This window comes from Lissotriton helveticus, chromosome 3_1 (genome assembly GCF_964261635.1).
Source record: "Lissotriton helveticus chromosome 3_1, aLisHel1.1, whole genome shotgun sequence".
Lineage (NCBI taxonomy): Eukaryota > Metazoa > Chordata > Amphibia > Caudata > Salamandridae > Lissotriton > Lissotriton helveticus.
The window spans coordinates 1,794,412,270-1,794,430,194 of NC_136061.1; the positions used below are offsets into that span (position 1 = coordinate 1,794,412,270).

The 17,925-nt window shown below is 51.9% G+C and overlaps 1 protein-coding gene across 3 annotated transcripts in view; it reads right to left on the minus strand.

The window, feature by feature from the left end:
• The window catches only part of ZNF593 (zinc finger protein 593), a 67,754-nt gene extending 52,567 nt beyond the window's left edge, over positions 1-15,187 (minus strand). The window contains exon 1 of one of the 3 annotated variants that reach the window (XM_078682678.1): positions 15,070-15,187. The gene's annotated coding sequence lies outside the window, so the exon portion shown is untranslated. Of the gene's footprint in view, positions 1-3,750; positions 3,980-15,069 lie in introns of those variants that run through there. The other 2 variants (XM_078682676.1, XM_078682677.1) reach the window with 2 other exon arrangements.
• Between the last annotated feature and the right edge of the window lie 2,738 nt (positions 15,188-17,925).

Here is a 17,925-nt window from a genome sequence, read left to right on the forward strand (position 1 = left end):
ATCCACCACCACATCCACCACCACATCCACATTCCCCACCACCACATCAACCACCTGCACCACCGCATCCACGACCACCACCACATCCACTACCACCACCACATCCACTACCACCACCACATCCACCACCACATGCACCACCACCGCATCCACCACATGCACCACCACATGCACCACCACCGCATCCACCACCACATGCACCACCACCACTGCCACATCCACCGCATCCACCACCACCACATCCAACACTTCCACCACCACTGCATCCATAACCACCACCACATCCACCGCATCCACCACCACCACATCCACCACCACATCCACCACCACATCCACCACCACCGCCTCCACCACCACCACATCCACCACATGCACCACCACCGCATCCACCACCACATCCACCACCACATCCACCACCACCACCACATTCACCACCACATTCACCACTTCTTCCACCACCACATGCACCACCACCGCATCCACCACATCCACCACCACTACATCCACCACATCCACCACCACTACATCCACCACATGCACCACCACCACCGCATCCACCACATGCACCACCACCACCGCATCCACCACCGCATCCACCACTACATCCACCACCTGCACCACCACATCCACAACCACCACATTCACCACCACATTCACCACTTCTTCCACCACCACATGCACCACCACCGCATCCACCACCACCGCATCCACCACATGCACCACCACATGCACCACCACCGCATCCACCACCGCATCCACCACCACATCCAACACTTCCACCACCACTGCATCCATAACCACCACCACATCCACCGCATCCACCACCACCACATCCACCACCACCACATCCACCACATGCACCACCACCGCATCCACCACCACATCCACCACCACCACATGCATCCACCGCCACATCCGCCGCCACATCCGCCGCCACATCCGCCGCCACATCCGCCGCCACATCCGCCGCCACATCCGCCGCCACCACATCTGCCGCCACCACATCTGCCGCCACCACATCCGCCGCCACCACATCCGCCACCACCACATCCGCCACCACCACATCCGCCACCACCACATCCGCCACCACCACATCCGCCACCACCACATCCGCCACCACCACATCCGCCACCACCACATCCGCCACCACCACATCCGCCACCACCACATCCACCACCACCACATCCACCACCACCACATCCACCACCACCACATCCACCACCACCGCATTTACAAAATTAAAAGCCATTGTTATTTGTAATATCAATACAACTAAGTCACGTAAAAACAACACACATTGCATTACAAATGCTATAGGTGTCACATTTGTGAAAGTTAAAACTATTGACATTGTAACTGACAAAGCTATTAATTTTGCTATTTTCAAAACCAACACATAAATAAAAAAAGTGACATTTACAATACCAATCGATCAAACTTTCCTAATGCGAGACCTATTGCATTTCCAATGCTTGTTTGTTGTTATACTATGCTGTGTATTGTTATACTATGCTGTGTATTGTTATACTATGCTGTGTATTGTTATACTATGCTGTGTATTGTTATACTATGCTGTGTCTTGTTATACTATGCTGTGTCTTGTTATACTATGCTGTGTCTTGTTATACTATGCTGTGTCTTGTTATACTATGCTGTGTCTTGTTATACTATGCTGTGTCTTGTTATACTATGCTGTGTATTGTTAATCTATGCTTTGTTATGCTATGCTGGTGAGGGTGTGTGAGGGTGAGTGAGGGGGTGTGAAGGTGAGTGAGGGGGTGTGAAGGTGAGTGAGGGGGTGTGTGAGGGTGAGGGGGTGTGTGAGGGTGAGGGGGTGTGTGAGGGTGAGGGGGTGTGTGAGGGTGAGGGGGTGTGTGAGGGTGAGGGGGTGTGTGAGGGTGAGGGGGTGTGTGAGGGTGAGGGGGTGTGTGAGGGTGAGGGGGTGTGTGAGGGTGGGGGGGTGTGTGAGGGTGAGGGGGTGTGTGAGGGTGAGGGGGTGTGTGAGGGTGAGGGGGTGTGTGAGGGTGTGAGGGTGAGGGGGTGTGAGGGTGAGGGGGTGTGAGGGTGAGGGGGTGTGAGGATGAGGGGGTGTGAGGATGAGGGGGTGTGAGGATGAGGGGGTGTGAGGATGAGGGTGAGGGGGTCTGAGGGTGAGGGTGAGGATGAGAGGAGGTGTGAGGGTGTGAGGGTGAGGGGGGTGTGAGGGTGAGGGGGTGTGAGGGTGAGGGGGTGTGAGGGGGAAGCGAGGGTGAGGGGGAAGCGAGGGTGAGGGGGAAGCGAGGGTGAGGGGGAAGCGAGGGTGAGGGGAAGCGAGGGTGAGGGGAAGCGAGGGTGAGGGGAAGCGAGGGTGAGGGGAAGCGAGGGTGAGGGGAAGCGAGGGTGAGGGGAAGCGAGGGTGAGGGGAAGCGAGGGTGAGGGGAAGCGAGGGTGAGGGGAAGCGAGGGTGAGGGGAAGCGAGGGTGAGGGGAAGCGAGGGTGAGGGGAAGCGAGGGTGAGGGGAAGTGAGGGGAAGCGAGGGTGAAGGGAAGCGAGGGTGAAGGGAAGCGAGGGTGAAGGGAAGCGAGGGTGAAGGGGTGTGAGGGCGAAGGGGGGGGGGAGGGTGTGGGGTTGGGAGGGGGAGAAAGACATGTTTGCAGGGCAGAGAAGGATTTGTAGCAGACCTCTTAATGGGAGAGAAAGAGGCCGAGCATTTGACCGGGGATCAGAGCAGCTGTCCGCCCTCAAACATGCATCTCTGGGGCTAGAAATGCTCCTGTCTCCGATTCAGACGTTCCCTGCAGATTGCCACTGTAATTGCACATATATTTACTCAAATGGTTGACCTATTTGAGCTGTTTTCCAAGGGTCAGCTCGCAAATGTAGTCTTTATGAATTACAGTTTAGGAGCCCACAAGCCCCCAATAACTAAACAATTTTAACGCATGCCTATGGACATTTCAAATGTTAAAAATAGGGACGATGATGGCTTAAAGGGATACAAGCATATTAAGCCACAGATAAAATAAAGCACGGTCACTAGACACACATAGTAAAAGACTAGGGGAGCTGCCATCAAAAAAAATGTTAGGGGAATCAAAGTCGGCGACTTGTTATTCACGGAGTCAGCAACCAAGCAGGAATTACAAGGTCCCGGTAAATAATGGCCAACTAAAGTGGTCACGAAGCACGAAAAAAAGGATTTAAAATAACACAAGTAAAGTTCCAAAAGACCGCAAAAATGAGAACAAGGGAATGATCCAATGACACCGCTGGGACGACGTTAGGTGCGGCGGGAGGGGGCGGGGGAGGGTGTGCTACGGAATGAGTCCTCGACTCGTGCTACAAAGGTGAGGTGAGTGGAATGCAATACTGAGGGAAGGCGCGTGCTGCGAACACTAAATCCTAAAGGAACCTGGCACTGTGACCAATGTCTGTTCGAAAATGTTAAAGGAAAGCACGTGTATAACAGCAACAGTAACAACACATTAAACATTTTGATTTTCGTGGTTTGGGCTGTGGTAATGCTCTCCTTGTTAGTTAGAAGGCTTGGAGGGGCAGGAGGCGTGCTGGGGGCAGGCGGCGTGACAGCAAAGCTCTTAAGCTGTCAGAATTCGAGGGGGGGCACTGCCAGGAGAAGTGATGACCGTACAACTACAACTCCCAGAAAGCAGTGGCTGGATACAAAAAGGCCATCACCGGCATTTATACACTGTATGAGGTAATTATTTGGTACTTATATAGATGAACCTCTGCACGACAAATCGGCCTTACCCGTACGTTAATCAGCACCTTCCATTAACCCTCGCCCTTTCACTCTCGCAGCCCATTACTTCACACCATGCGTACCTGTAACTAAGCTGCTCTCTTCGTTAGTAGAAGGATCATAGAGGCCGAAGGAGCGCCGCAGCGCGTCAACTCAAACCGGAAGTCTAAAGGATAGCTATACCGCTAGAGCGTCGCCAAACTTCCGCCATAGAGATAGAGATAGGAATAGTAAGTGCAGCGCGCCCCCTTGGTTTCAGCTCAATTCTGAGCAGTAGGAAAAAGAGTCCTGTTTGGCTACTTAACCCAGTGTTTATATGTCAACTTTTGATAACCCACGGTGAGGCGAAAACGGAGCAGAAACAAGAATCGAGAGAACAGTATACAAGCATTCGTTAATGCTCGGGTGGAGGCACATTAGACAGAAAATCTCGAATTTTCGTTAAAATTAAATTAGAATGTATAGGAAGGGATGTTTAAAACGCTTCGATTATTGATAATATGAGTATGGACGGACGCCTCCTGCCTTAAACAAGCATGGTAAACCCAATACGTCTGGTAATGACGTTTTGCTTAATCAGTGCTGGACGTGTTTTTTGTAACGTTTTGTAGAAGTTTATTGTTGGGGAAGCTGCGGCACATTTATCAGGAACAAATGGCAGGGGAGACAGTGGCACGCACGTGAACACACCAGAGAAATACTGCGTGCAATCATGAGCGGCAACAGGAACCAAAAGCTGTGGCGAAAATGTTTTACACGTTTTTAACTGATAATCTTTGAATGTGCAGCACGCTGTATGTATTATACAATAAGAAAACCTTAGGACCGTAACTTTATAACTGTACATTTGTGTAGCAAGCAAACAACTAGTGTACTGTGCATAATAGTCACCTCTTTATTAAGAAAGGCTCCAAATAACGTAGAAACGAGTTTAGTTCATTATGTTTGCCTATGCGTATATATTGATATAGAGAAGGAACTTAGTAAAGGAGAGTGCTGTACAATACGTGTTGTGTCGGGAGACAAGCTAAAAGATTGTGCACTTAAAGTGGCGATACACAAATAGATTTTACACACTGCATTTCAAATTTTTCATAAATGCATTGGAGCATAAATTATTAAAAATACTCTTCCCAATACTAATATTCAGTATGTACATGCTCTCTCGCACCATCACCTGACTGCCCCCCCCCCCCCCGTCTCCTCGTGCCCTCTTGCTGTCATCTCCCCGCTCCCTCCCTTCCCGTAAGAACCCTTCAGGCGCTCCCGTAAAGTGCTGTAATTCGCTACCAGTTCATTAACCATAACATCGCAGATGATGTTTGTTATATCTGTCACTGGAGTGAGACCTACTGGCTCACTAACGTAACTTTCTGCTGCTGTGTGCTTCACTCAACGTTGGCCTACACCAAGTTAGTAATTAGCGCATGTGCCGTTTGTTTGTGCACCTCTGAATGATACCATGCATGGAAGTTTCTTTGTTAATTTTGGAGTCCCAGGGCAGACTGGAGGAGCCATAAGGAAGCAGAGGAATTCCCCCCTCTCCCGAGAGATATGTGGATTGCTGCATTCCTTTGAGCTGAGTGAGACACACACTTGGAGAACAACAGCCATGATCTTTAATACACTTTAAAGGGTTCTCTTAATTCAGAGAGCGGTTATTGGTAAGGGGCCAGGGCACATCTCAGCAAGGAGATGGGGCTGATAAGATAATCGTAATGAGCAGGGTTAGGGGCCCCAGAGTAACCTTTTTATGAAAATATCCCTGTGGCTGGACATCCACTTGTGAGCCTCTGGTCACTCCCAAAGCCTGTACTGTGGGACTATTAGATTTGAAGTTTCACCTACTGTGACAGACTACTTTCTGGAACCAGGGCAAGGCAGAAGAGCAGACCCCAAAACAAACTTCAAATACGCAGACCCTGAATTGCATTTGGTGTCCAGAGATGGACTAGAAGGGGTGGTCAAGGCCCACAAAATTGTCAACTGACAAGCAGTCAATTGGGATGCGCAAGGATGAGAAGCTCTGCAAGATTTCTGTCTGTGAACAGGGCTGAAGGTTAAGGCCTGCCAGTCTCTCAGCTGGGTGAGGGGATATCACCCAGGGACATCCACGACCATCAGCCCATGGAGCACCAGTGCCTGCCTGCCTGCCAAGACCAGTGTGCTCTCCGGTGAGGAAGAGGAGAGCGCTGAAGGGAGTGAGGCCCAGTGGGGGAGCCTGGCAAGTTGATCCCTGTAGCAAGGTGTGAGGAGAAGTCTGCTGCACCAATTGGGTCGCTGCTCATGTGCAGGTTCAGAGGCGCAGTGGTCAGCATCACCGTTGTGCCGAATGGGCTGCAGTCCGTGTGGGAAGTCAGAAACCCTGACTACCGAGTTGAGCCACTGTGAAGATTACAAATGTGCAGATCGGGCTGTATCCTGTATGCAGAGTAAGGTTGGCGACCATGTATGCCAGGTGGAGACACCGGAAAGGACAACTGAGTGGAAGTCCTCCTAATGGGGTGAGGCCGCTGTGGTGACCGATGTGGGCCTGCGGCCCGACTGAGGATCGGTACCGGAGCGACCGACCCCTGCACCTGTGGGAAGTTTAAGAGGAGCGTACCATCTCACCAGAGGAAACTTTGCGCACGCCTATAGGCTGTCCCAGCAGGGCTTTAGGTGCTACTCACCAACAGCAGCTTCTGCTGCTCCACGCAGAAACTTTGGTCAAACCATCGTCGCAGGAGCGGATAACCCTAATCGCAGAGAAAGAAGGCACCACAGGAACTAGTTCTGCCACCTAGTGCTCCAATACACTTTTGACTTTTATCAGAGTGGGACTCCTGAGACTGGGACTGCCAGTGGGGCCTAACCTGAATGTCGCCTGTAGTGGATGGGGAATAAACATGACCACTAGTAAGAGAGAAGTAGTACTCTCCTATTGAACACCAGAGCCCTGACCTTAGGGATCTGTGTGTATTGGTTGTGCATGCTGTATTTCACTTTGAGTTCATATATAAATACTAATTATTTAATAAAAGAAAGTATCTAACTGGACAATCATGTATTGCTTCTGATTGTAGTTTGAGTTGTGATCCCCCACCAAGAAGCCCTTGCCTGATCGACCCACACTACCACTGAGAAAAAAGCTCAAGGGGTACTTTGCCCAGTTGCCCGGGACCCACAGGAGGTCAGGCAATGAGGCTATTGGAGGTAAAAGGCCTCAATCCCCAAGGGGCCAGTAGCTCCTGCTTGCCCAGTGTCTCTCTGAAACGGGTTCTGACAGCAAGGATATAAGCCCAAAAGTAAAGTGTACAAGGAATACAGTGAACAGATCTCTAAGGCTTTTCCATGACTCGCGTGAAAAGCTCACTCATTCCAGGTTTTTAACCTTGCATTCTGCCACTGCGTTTTTGCCCTATAAATTGCTTACAATGCAAAGAAAACAAGCATTTGCAATGCAATAGGTCTCGCATTAGGAAAGTTTGAGCTATTGGTATTGTAAATTACATTTTTTATTTATGTTTTGTTTTTGAAAATAGCGAAATTAATAGCTTTGTCATTTACAATGCCAATAGTTATAACTTTCGCAAATGTGACACCGATAGCATTTGTAATGCAATATGTGTTGTATTTACGTGACTTACATGTATTGATATTACAAATAACAATGGCTTTTAATTTTTCTAACTAATTAATACTTAAATAAAAGCTATTGTAATTTCTAATGGCAATAGCTTAAACTTTTGTAAATAACTTTTGTGAAGATTATGTTCAGTGTATTTTATTGTGATGAAAATCCAATAACAGAAGTGAAATATTAACTTTTTTTGTTACATTTGTAATAAAATAAAGCTTGAAACATTGAGAGAACATATTTGAACCAGTTGTTGTTGAATGGTTGCACAGATTGATGCTGTGGTGGCACTGAGTGATGTTGTGATGGCGAACGAGTAATGCTGTGGCGTTCAGTGATGCTGTGGTAGCGCATAGTGATGTTGTGGTGGCCCTGAGTGATGCTGTGGTGGTGCTGAGTGATGCTGTATGCTATGCTATGTTTTGTTTTGTTATGCTATGCTTTGTTATGCTAAGTTTTGTTATGCTAAGTTTTGTTATGCTAAGTTTTGTTATGCTAAGTTTTGTTATGCTAAGTTTTGTTATGCTAAGTTATGTTTTGTTATGCTATGTTTTGTTATGCTATGTTTTGTTATGCTATGTTTTGTTATGCTATGTTTTGTTATGCTATGTTTTGTTTGTTATGCTATGTTTTGTTGTGTTTTGTTATGCTATGCCGTGCTATGCTTTGTTGTGTTTTGCTATGCTATGTTTTGTTTTGTTAAGCTCTGTTTTGTTTTGCTATACTATGCTTTGTTATCCTATGCTTTGTTTTATTATGCTACTTTTTGCTATACTATGCTTTTTAGGTCTCGCCTGTCAATGCGCATGCGCATTGAGCAGAGCGAGACTATAGGGGCTTAAACAGAGCTTACCTACACTGGCGATTTGATGAAGTGCATGTGTACTTTTAACTCAATGCGCAAGCGCAATTAGTTAAAATGCGCGTGCACAGCATCAAATCATCAGCTTGGTGCCGCCAGCAGCTCTTCCCGCTCCGCCCCCTGGTGCATCAAAGGCTTTGCGCTCTGCCTCAGCCCAGCCATTCTCCTCCCCTAATTACCCCCTGCTGCATCAAAGGCTTTTTCACGGCCGGCCGGCCATGCTTTCAGTTTCACGGCCGGCCGGCGGTGTCTTCTTTTCTTTTCATTAATTGAATGCGCTCACAGCTGCAAGCCGGCCGGCCATGCTTTCAGTTTCACGGCCGGCCGGCCATATCTTCTTTTCTTTTTTCATTCATTAATTGAATGCGCTCACAGCTGCAAAGGTCTGCGCCCTCCATCACTGGTAATCTCCCCTTCTCTTGCCCACAACGAATGGATAACCAAAATGTATAAAACCGCCTCATGAGTGCTGCAAAGCCCGACAAACTTTAAGAAATCCAGGAATGCTGCTGATTTCATCTCAGTCGTTAAGAGCCCACAGCGTCTCAGAACCAGCTTGCTTTTTTTTAGTCATGCCATAAGTATGCGCTATATCCACATCCACATCCACAACCACATCCACCACACCCACCACCACCACATCCACCACCACATCCACCACATCCACCACCACCGCATCCACCACCACATCCACCACCACATCCACCACCACATCCACCATCACCTCCACATCCACCATGACATCCAACGCCACATCCACCACCACAACCACCACCACCGCATCCACCACCGCATCCACCACCGCATCCACCACCGCATCCACCACCACATCTACCACCACATCCACTGCATCCACCGCCACCACATCCACCACCACCACATCCACCACCACCACTGCATCCACCGCCACTGCAACCACCGCCACTGCATCCACCGCCACTGCATCCACCGCCACTGCATCCACTGCCACCTCCACATCCACATCCACCACCACATCCACCTCCACATCCACATCCACCTCCACATCCACCTCCACATCCACCTCCACATCCACCTCCACATCCACATCCACCTCCACATCCACCTCCACATCCACCTCCACAACCACCACATCCACCACACCCACCACCACCACATCCACCACCACATCCACCACCACCACCACATCCACCACCACCACCACATCCACCGCATCCACCACCACATCCATCACCTCCACATCCACCATGACATCCAACGCCACATCCACCACCACAACCACCACCACCGCATCCACCACCACATCCACCACACCCACCACCACCACATCCACCACCACATCCACCACCACCGCATCCACCACCACATCCACCACCACCACCACATCCACCATCACCTCCACATCCACCATGACATCCAACGCCACATCCACCACCACCGCATCCACCACCGCATCCACCACCGCATCCACCACCACATCCACCACCACCACATCCACTGCATCCACCGCCACCACATCCACCACCACCACATCCACCACCACCACATCCACCACCACCACTGCATCCACCACCACCGCATCCACCACACTGCATCCACCACCACTGCATCCACCGCCACCTCCACCTCCACATCCACATCCACCTCCACCACATCCACCTCCACATCCACATCCACCTCCACCTCCACATCCACCTCCACCTCCACATCCACAACCACCTCCACATCCACAACCACCACACCCACCACCACCACATCCACCACCACCACATCCACATCCACCGCATCCACCACCACATCCACCATCACCTCCACATCCACCATGACATCCAACGCCACATCCACCACAACCACCACCACCGCATCCACCACCGCATCCACCGCTGCATCCACCACCACATCCACCACACCCACCACCACCACATCCACTGCATCCACCGCCACTGCATCCACCACCACCGCATCCACCACCACCGCATCCACCACCACCGCATCCACCACCACTGCATCCACCACCACTGCATCCACCACCACTGCATCCACCACCACTGCATCCACCACCACTGCATCCACCTCCACATCCACCTCCACATCCACATCCACCTCCACATCCACCTCCACATCCACCTCCACATCCACCACCACCACCACCACATCCACCACCACCGCATCCAGCACCACATCCACCGCATCCAGCACCACATCCACCGCATCCAGCACCACATCCAGCACCACATCCACCACCACATCCACCGCATCCACCACCACATCCACCACCACATCCACCACCACCACATCCACCACCGCATCCACCACCATATCCACCACCATATCCACCGCCACATCCGCCACCACCACATCCGCCACCACCACATCCACCATCACATCCACCACATGCACCACCACCGCATCCACCACCACATTATTTACAAAATTAAAAGCCACCACATCTACCACCACATCCACTGCATCCACCGCCACCACATCCACCACCACCACATCCACCACCACCACTGCATCCACCGCCACTGCATCCACCGCCACTGCATCCACCGCCACTGCATCCACCGCCACTGCATCCACCACCACTGCATCCACCGCCACTGCATCCACCGCCACTGCATCCACCACCACTGCATCCACCGCCACATCCACCTCCACATCCACATCCACCACCACATCCACCACCACATCCACCTCCACATCCACCTCCACATCCACCTCCACATCCACCTCCACATCCACCTCCACATCCACCTCCACATCCATAACCACCTCCACATCCACAACCACCACATCCACCACACCCACCACCACCACATCCACCACCACATCCACCACCACCGCATCCACCACCACCACCACATCCACCGCATCCACCACCACATCCACCATCACCTCCACATCCACCATGACATCCAACGCCACATCCACCACCACAACCACCACCACCGCATCCACCACCGCATCCACCACCACATCCACCACACCCACCACCACCACATCCACCACATCCACCACCACCGCATCCACCACCACATCCACCACCACCACCACATCCACCACCACATCCACCATCACCTCCACATCCACCATGACATCCAACGCCACATCCACCACCACCGCATCCACCACCGCATCCACCACCACATCCACCACCACATCCACCACCACCACATCCACTGCATCCACCGCCACCACATCCACCACCACCACATCCACCACCACCACTGCATCCACCACCACTGCATCCACCGCCACTGCATCCACCGCCACTGCATCCACCGCCACCTCCACATCCACATCCACCTCCACCACATCCACCTCCACATCCACATCCACATCCACAACCACCTCCACATCCACAACCACCACATCCACCACACCCACCACCACCACATCCACCACCACATCCACCACATCCACCACCACCACATCCACCGCATCCACCACCACATCCACCATCACCTCCACATCCACCATGACATCCAACGCCACATCCACCACAACCACCACAACCACCACCACTGCATCCACCACCGCATCCACCGCTGCATCCACCACCACATCCACCACACCCACCACCACCACATCCACCGCATCCACCGCCACCGCATCCACCACCACCGCATCCACCACCACTGCATCCACCACCACTGCATCCACCACCACTGCATCCACCACCACTGCATCCACCACCACTGCATCCACCTCCACATCCACCTCCACCTCCACCTCCACCTCCACCTCCACCTCCACCACCACCACATCCACCACATGCACCACCACCGCATCCAGCACCACATCCACCGCATCCAGCACCACATCCACCGCATCCAGCACCACATCCACCGCATCCACCACCACCACATCCACCACCGCATCCACCACCACATCCACCACCACATCCACCACCACATCCACCACCACATCCACCACCACATCCACCACCACATCCACCACCACATCCACCACCACATCCACCACCACATCCACCACCACATCCACCACCACATCCACCACCACCGCATCCACCACCACATCCACCACCACCACCACATTCACCACCACCACCACATTCACCACTTCTTCCACCACCACATGCACCACCACCGCATCCACCACCACATCCACCCCCACTACATCCACCACATGCACCACCACCGCATCCACCACCACATCCACCACATTCCCCACCACCACATCCACCACCTGCACCACCGCATCCACGACCACCACATCCACCACCACATCCACAACCACCACTACTTCCACCACCACATGCACCACCACCGCATCCACCACCACCGCATCCACCACATGCACCACCACCGCATCCACCACCACATCCACCACCACCACCGCCACATCCACCGCATCCACCACCACCACATCCAACACTTCCACCACCACTGCATCCATAACCACCACCACATCCACCGCATCCACCACCACCACATCCAACACCACATCCAACACCACCACATCCACCACCACCACATCCACCACCACCACATGCACCACCACCGCATCCACCACCACATCCACCACCACCACCACACCCACCACATCCACCACACCCACCACATCCACCACCACCACCACATCCACCACTACCACATCCACCACCACCACATCCACCACCACCACATCCACCACCACCACCACATGCATCCACCACCGCATCCACCACCACATCCACCGCCACATCCGCCACCACCACATCCGCCACCACCACATCCACCATCACATCCACCATCACATCCACCACATCCACCACATGCACCACCACCGCATCCACCACCACATTATTTACAAAATTAAAAGCCATTGTTAGTTGTAATATCAATACATCTAAGTCACGTAAATACAACACACATTGCATTACAAATGCTATAGGTGTCACATTTGTGAAAGTTAAAACTATTGACATTGTAACTGACAAAGCTATTAATTTTGCTATTTTCAAAACCAACACATAAATAAAAAAAGTGACATTTACAATACCAATCGATCAAACTTTCCTAATGCGAGACCTATTGCATTTCCAATGCTTGTTTGTTGTTATGCTATGCTGTGTATTGTTAATCTATGCTTTGTTTTGTTATGCTATGCTGGTGAGGGTGTGTGAGGGTGAAAGGGTTGTGAGGGGGTGTGAAGGTGAGTGAGGGGTGTGAAGGTGAGTGAGGGGGTGTGATGGTGAGTGAGGGGGTGTGTGAGGGTGAGGGTGTGTGTGAGGGTGAGGGTGTGTGTGAGGGTGAGGGGGTGTGAGGGTGAGGGGGTGTGAGGGTGAGGGGGTGTGAGGATGAGGGTGAGGGGGTGTGAGGGTGAGGGTGTGTGAGGGTGAGGATGAGAGGGGGTGAGGAGGGGTGAGGGGGTGAGGAGGGGTGAGGGGGTGTGAGGGTGAGGGGGTGTGAGGGGGTGTGAGGGGGTTGTGAGGGTGAGGGGGTTGTGAGGGTGAAGGGAAGTGAGGGTGAAGGGAAGTGAGGGTGAAGGGAAGTGAGGGTGAAGGGAAGTGAGGGTGAAGGGAAGTGAGGGTGAAGGGAAGTGAGGGTGAAGGGAAGTGAGGGTGAAGGGGTGTGAGGGTGAAGGGGTGTGAGGGTGAAGGGGTGTGAGGGTGAAGGGGTGTGAGGGTGAAGGGGGGTGAGGGCGAGGGGGGGTGAGGGCGAGGGGGGGTGAGGGCGAAGGGGGGGAGGGTGAAGGGGGGGAGGGTGTGGGGTTGTGAGAGGGAGGGGGAGAAAGACATGTTTGCAGGGCAGAGAAGGATTTGTAGCAGACCTCTTAATGGGAGAGAAAGAGGCCGAGCATTTGACCGGGGATCAGAGCAGCTGTCCGCCCTCAAACATGCATCTCTGGGGCTGGAAATGCTCCTGTCTCCGATTCAGACGTTCCCTGCAGATTGCCACTGTAATTGCACATATATTTACTCAAATGGTTGTCCTATTTGAGCTGTTTTCCAAGGGTCAGCTCGCAAATGTAGTCTTTACGAATTACAGTTTAGGAGCCCACAAGCCCCCAATAACTAAACAATTTTAACGCATGCCTATGGACATTTCAAATGTTAAAAATAGGGACGATGATGGCTTAAAGGGATACAAGCATATTAAGCCACAGATAAAATAAAGCACGGTCACTAGACACACATAGTAAAAGACTAGGGGAGCTGCCATCAAAAAAATGTTAGGGGAATCAAAGTCGGCGACTTGTTATTCACGGAGTCAGCAACCAAGCAGGAATTACAAGGTCCCGGTAAATAATGGCCAACTAAAGTGGTCACGAAGCACGAAAAAAAGGATTTAAAATAACACAAGTAAAGTTCCAAAAGACCGCAAAAATGAGAACAAGGGAATGATCCAATGACACCGCTGGGACGACGTTAGGTGCGGCGGGAGGAGGCGGGGGAGGGTGTGCTACGGAATGAGTCCTCGACTCGTGCTACAAAGGTGAGGCGAGTGGAATGCAATACTGAGGGAAGGCGCGTGCTGCGAACACTAAATCCTAAAGGAACCTGGCACTGTGACCAATGTCTGTTCGAAAATGTTAAAGGAAAGCACGTGTATAACAGCAACAGTAACAACACATTAAACATTTTGATTTTCGTGGTTTGGGCTGTGGTAATGCTCTCCTTGTTAGTGAGAAGGCTTGGAGGGGCAGGGGGCGTGCTGGGGGCAGGCGGCGTGACAGCAAAGCTCTTAAGCTGTCAGAATTCGAGGGGGGCCACTGCCAGGAGAAGTGATGACCGTACAACTACAACTCCCAGAAAGCAGTGGCTGGATACAAAAAGGCCATCACCGGCAGTTATACACTGTATGAGGTAATTATTTGGTACTTATATAGATGAACCTCTGCACGACAAATCGTCCTTACCCGTACGTTAATCAGCACCTTCCATTAACCCTCGCCCTTTCACTCTCGCAGCCCATTACTCCACACCATGCGTACCTGTAACTAAGCTGCTCTCTTCGTTAGTAGAAGGATCATAGAGGCCGAAGCCGAAGGAGCGCCGCAGCGCGTCAACTCAAACCGGAAGTCTAAATGATAGCTATACCGCTAGAGCGTCGCCAAACTTCCGCCATAGAGATAGAGATAGGAATAGTAAGTGCAGCGCGCCCCCTTGGTTTCAGCTCAATTCTGTGCAGTAGGAAAAAGAGTCCTGTTTGGCTACTTAACCCAGTGTTTATATGTCAACTTTTGATAACCCACGGTGAGGCGAAAACGGAGCAGAAACAAGAATCGAGAGAACAGTATACAAGCATTCGTTAATGCTCGGGTGGAGGCACATTAGACAGAAAATCTCGAATTTTCGTTAAAATTAAATTAGAATGTATAGGAAGGGATGTTCAAAACGCTTCGATTATTGATAATATGAGTATTGACGGACGCCTCCTGCCTCAAACAAGCATGGTAAACCCAATACGTCTGGTAATGACGTTTTGCTTAATCAGTGCTGGACGTGGTTTTTGTAACGTTTTGTAGAAGTTTATTGTTGGGGAAGCTGCGGCACATTTAACAGTATAAAGAATCGAAAACATTAGCTTAAGGTGAGCTATGTTTTTGGACTCAAGACAGACTTTGCTCACGTAGTCCCTTCTGTACCCCGCTCCCGGTAAAGTCACATGGGTGACTATGCCCGGTTCAAGCTGGCCAATAATCAATCATACTTGCATATGGGACAATTGGTACGTAACGGGCTGGAGACCCCATGTGTGCAGCCCTTATATTTATCTCATCTGACCGCTCCTGCCAGAAGTTGAGGTCACCCCAGATAGCTGTAAATTCTTTATTGTTTAGCTACTAAAAGCCATTACAACAATCATTTACAATGCAATGGTTTCGCCTTTGTAAAAGTTAGAGCTATTGGCATTGTAAATGACAATTTTTTTAATGTATGTGTTGGTTTTGAAAACAGATACATTAATGGCATTGTCATTTAGAACGCCAATTGCTTAATCTCTCGCACATGGACGATACCTTACACGTATTGTCTCTAAGCACTGTATTAAAGGTAGAACGATAACAACACATTTCACGAGCACTTAGATACATTTGATATATTGAAAACGGTTGCTAACATTTCTAAGACAACACAAAACATGTATTCACACAACTAACACACAATAGATCTTTTATAGTAATCAAATGGTACATATACTGAGAAAATGAGGGCCAATTGGGATTCCGCAGCAGCAAGTGGCCCGGAGGAGGGGCCACGTGTGGTGGGTCTTGGGGGGGAGGGGGGGGGGGGTGTTACTGTCTATTGTTCAGCACCCTCAAGCCCAGGGGACCTTAACCCGAAAGGTGAGGAATTTACATCAACTGCACCTTGGGGTGCCGCCTCCTTATGGGTTGAGTCTCCAGCCATATTGTTGAGAGCACTACATAATATTCCCTGAAGTGGTAGATGAAAGCCCAGTGGGGGCGGGGGGGCACAATCCTCCCTTTTGACCCTTGCCCCGAGGAGCTAACGAAGTAGTAAGGGCAGGGTCTCCCCCGGGAAAACGGACCAGGAGGGCAAAACCCCGTCCCGGAAAAGTGAGAAAATCGGAGACCAGAAAGAGAACAACAGCAAGCGGTAGAGACGCGGGGAGAAGAGGTGGGCAGTGAGGTAGAGCAGCATGGAAAAAAAGGCAAGCTGGGCAGGGAAGGAAGGGGGCACGGGGATCACAGAAGGCTGTGGAGGTGGAGAGCGAAGGTAGAGGCACAAGGAAGTGAAAGGAGATCAGGAACAAATGGCAGGGGAGAGAGGGGGAAGCGAGAGAATGAGAAAGGGAACAGCAAGGAGTACCGAGGCAGTATGGAGCAGAGAAAGGATAGAAGAATCAGCAAGGGAAGTGTTGGACCTGGCCTCGTGGCGTGGTTCCCCCCGTTCCTCAACACCCCATTAGCGTAGCCCTGCACCCAGAGTCTCCTGGTCGTCCTGCTCCCTGTACGCCCAAACCCCGTTATCAACGACCAGCCCCGCAGGTCCCGTCCCGCTCCCGGCTCCGAGCGGCCAGAACCTGCATGCCCCACAAGGCCGGCAGCCATTTTCCTTCCCAGAAACCCCTGACTCCCTGGGCCTAGCATGACCCCGGCCCCAGCGAAACTTAGACTCCAAGGCGCGCCACTCCCGGCTGGGGGGTAAAAGACTCCCCGAGTGAGATAAGCCAGGGAGTTTCGATGGCACCTCCGGCCTCCCCCGAGAGACTGGTGGTTGTCACACCTTTTGCCCTCCCCTGTGGGCCAGTTTCGATTGCACCTTTGACCTCCCCGGGTGCTGGCTCCAGACCTGCTGGGCGTCTGGGAATTCCCGGGCGCATCTTCAAAAGATCACAGAGCCAACCGCCGGACCTCTCCAATGGCCGGCCCCCAAGACCTGAGGCCCCCGCCTGCGAGGGTCCGGACATCAAAGGGCCACTGGACTATATCAAGGCCCGCACCACAACTAGCGTGCAGTTGTATCCTGGACAAGAAAGCCCTGCTGATCTGATCGCGGCTGACCCTTGGGAGAACTGAACCTGTGAATCCTTGAGCCCTGCTGGCGCTGTCGCGGCTCCTCAAGAACATCTCCGGATCGAGCCCTGCTGACGCTGTCGCGGCTCATCCTCGCAAGGACCGAACTAAGACCTCTGAGCCCTGCTGACACTGTCGCGGCTCCCCAAGAACATCTCCGGATCGAGCCCTGCTGACTTCGTCGCGGCTCGAGGAGTACTCTGGTCCGGCTGGACCATCGACTCTACCACC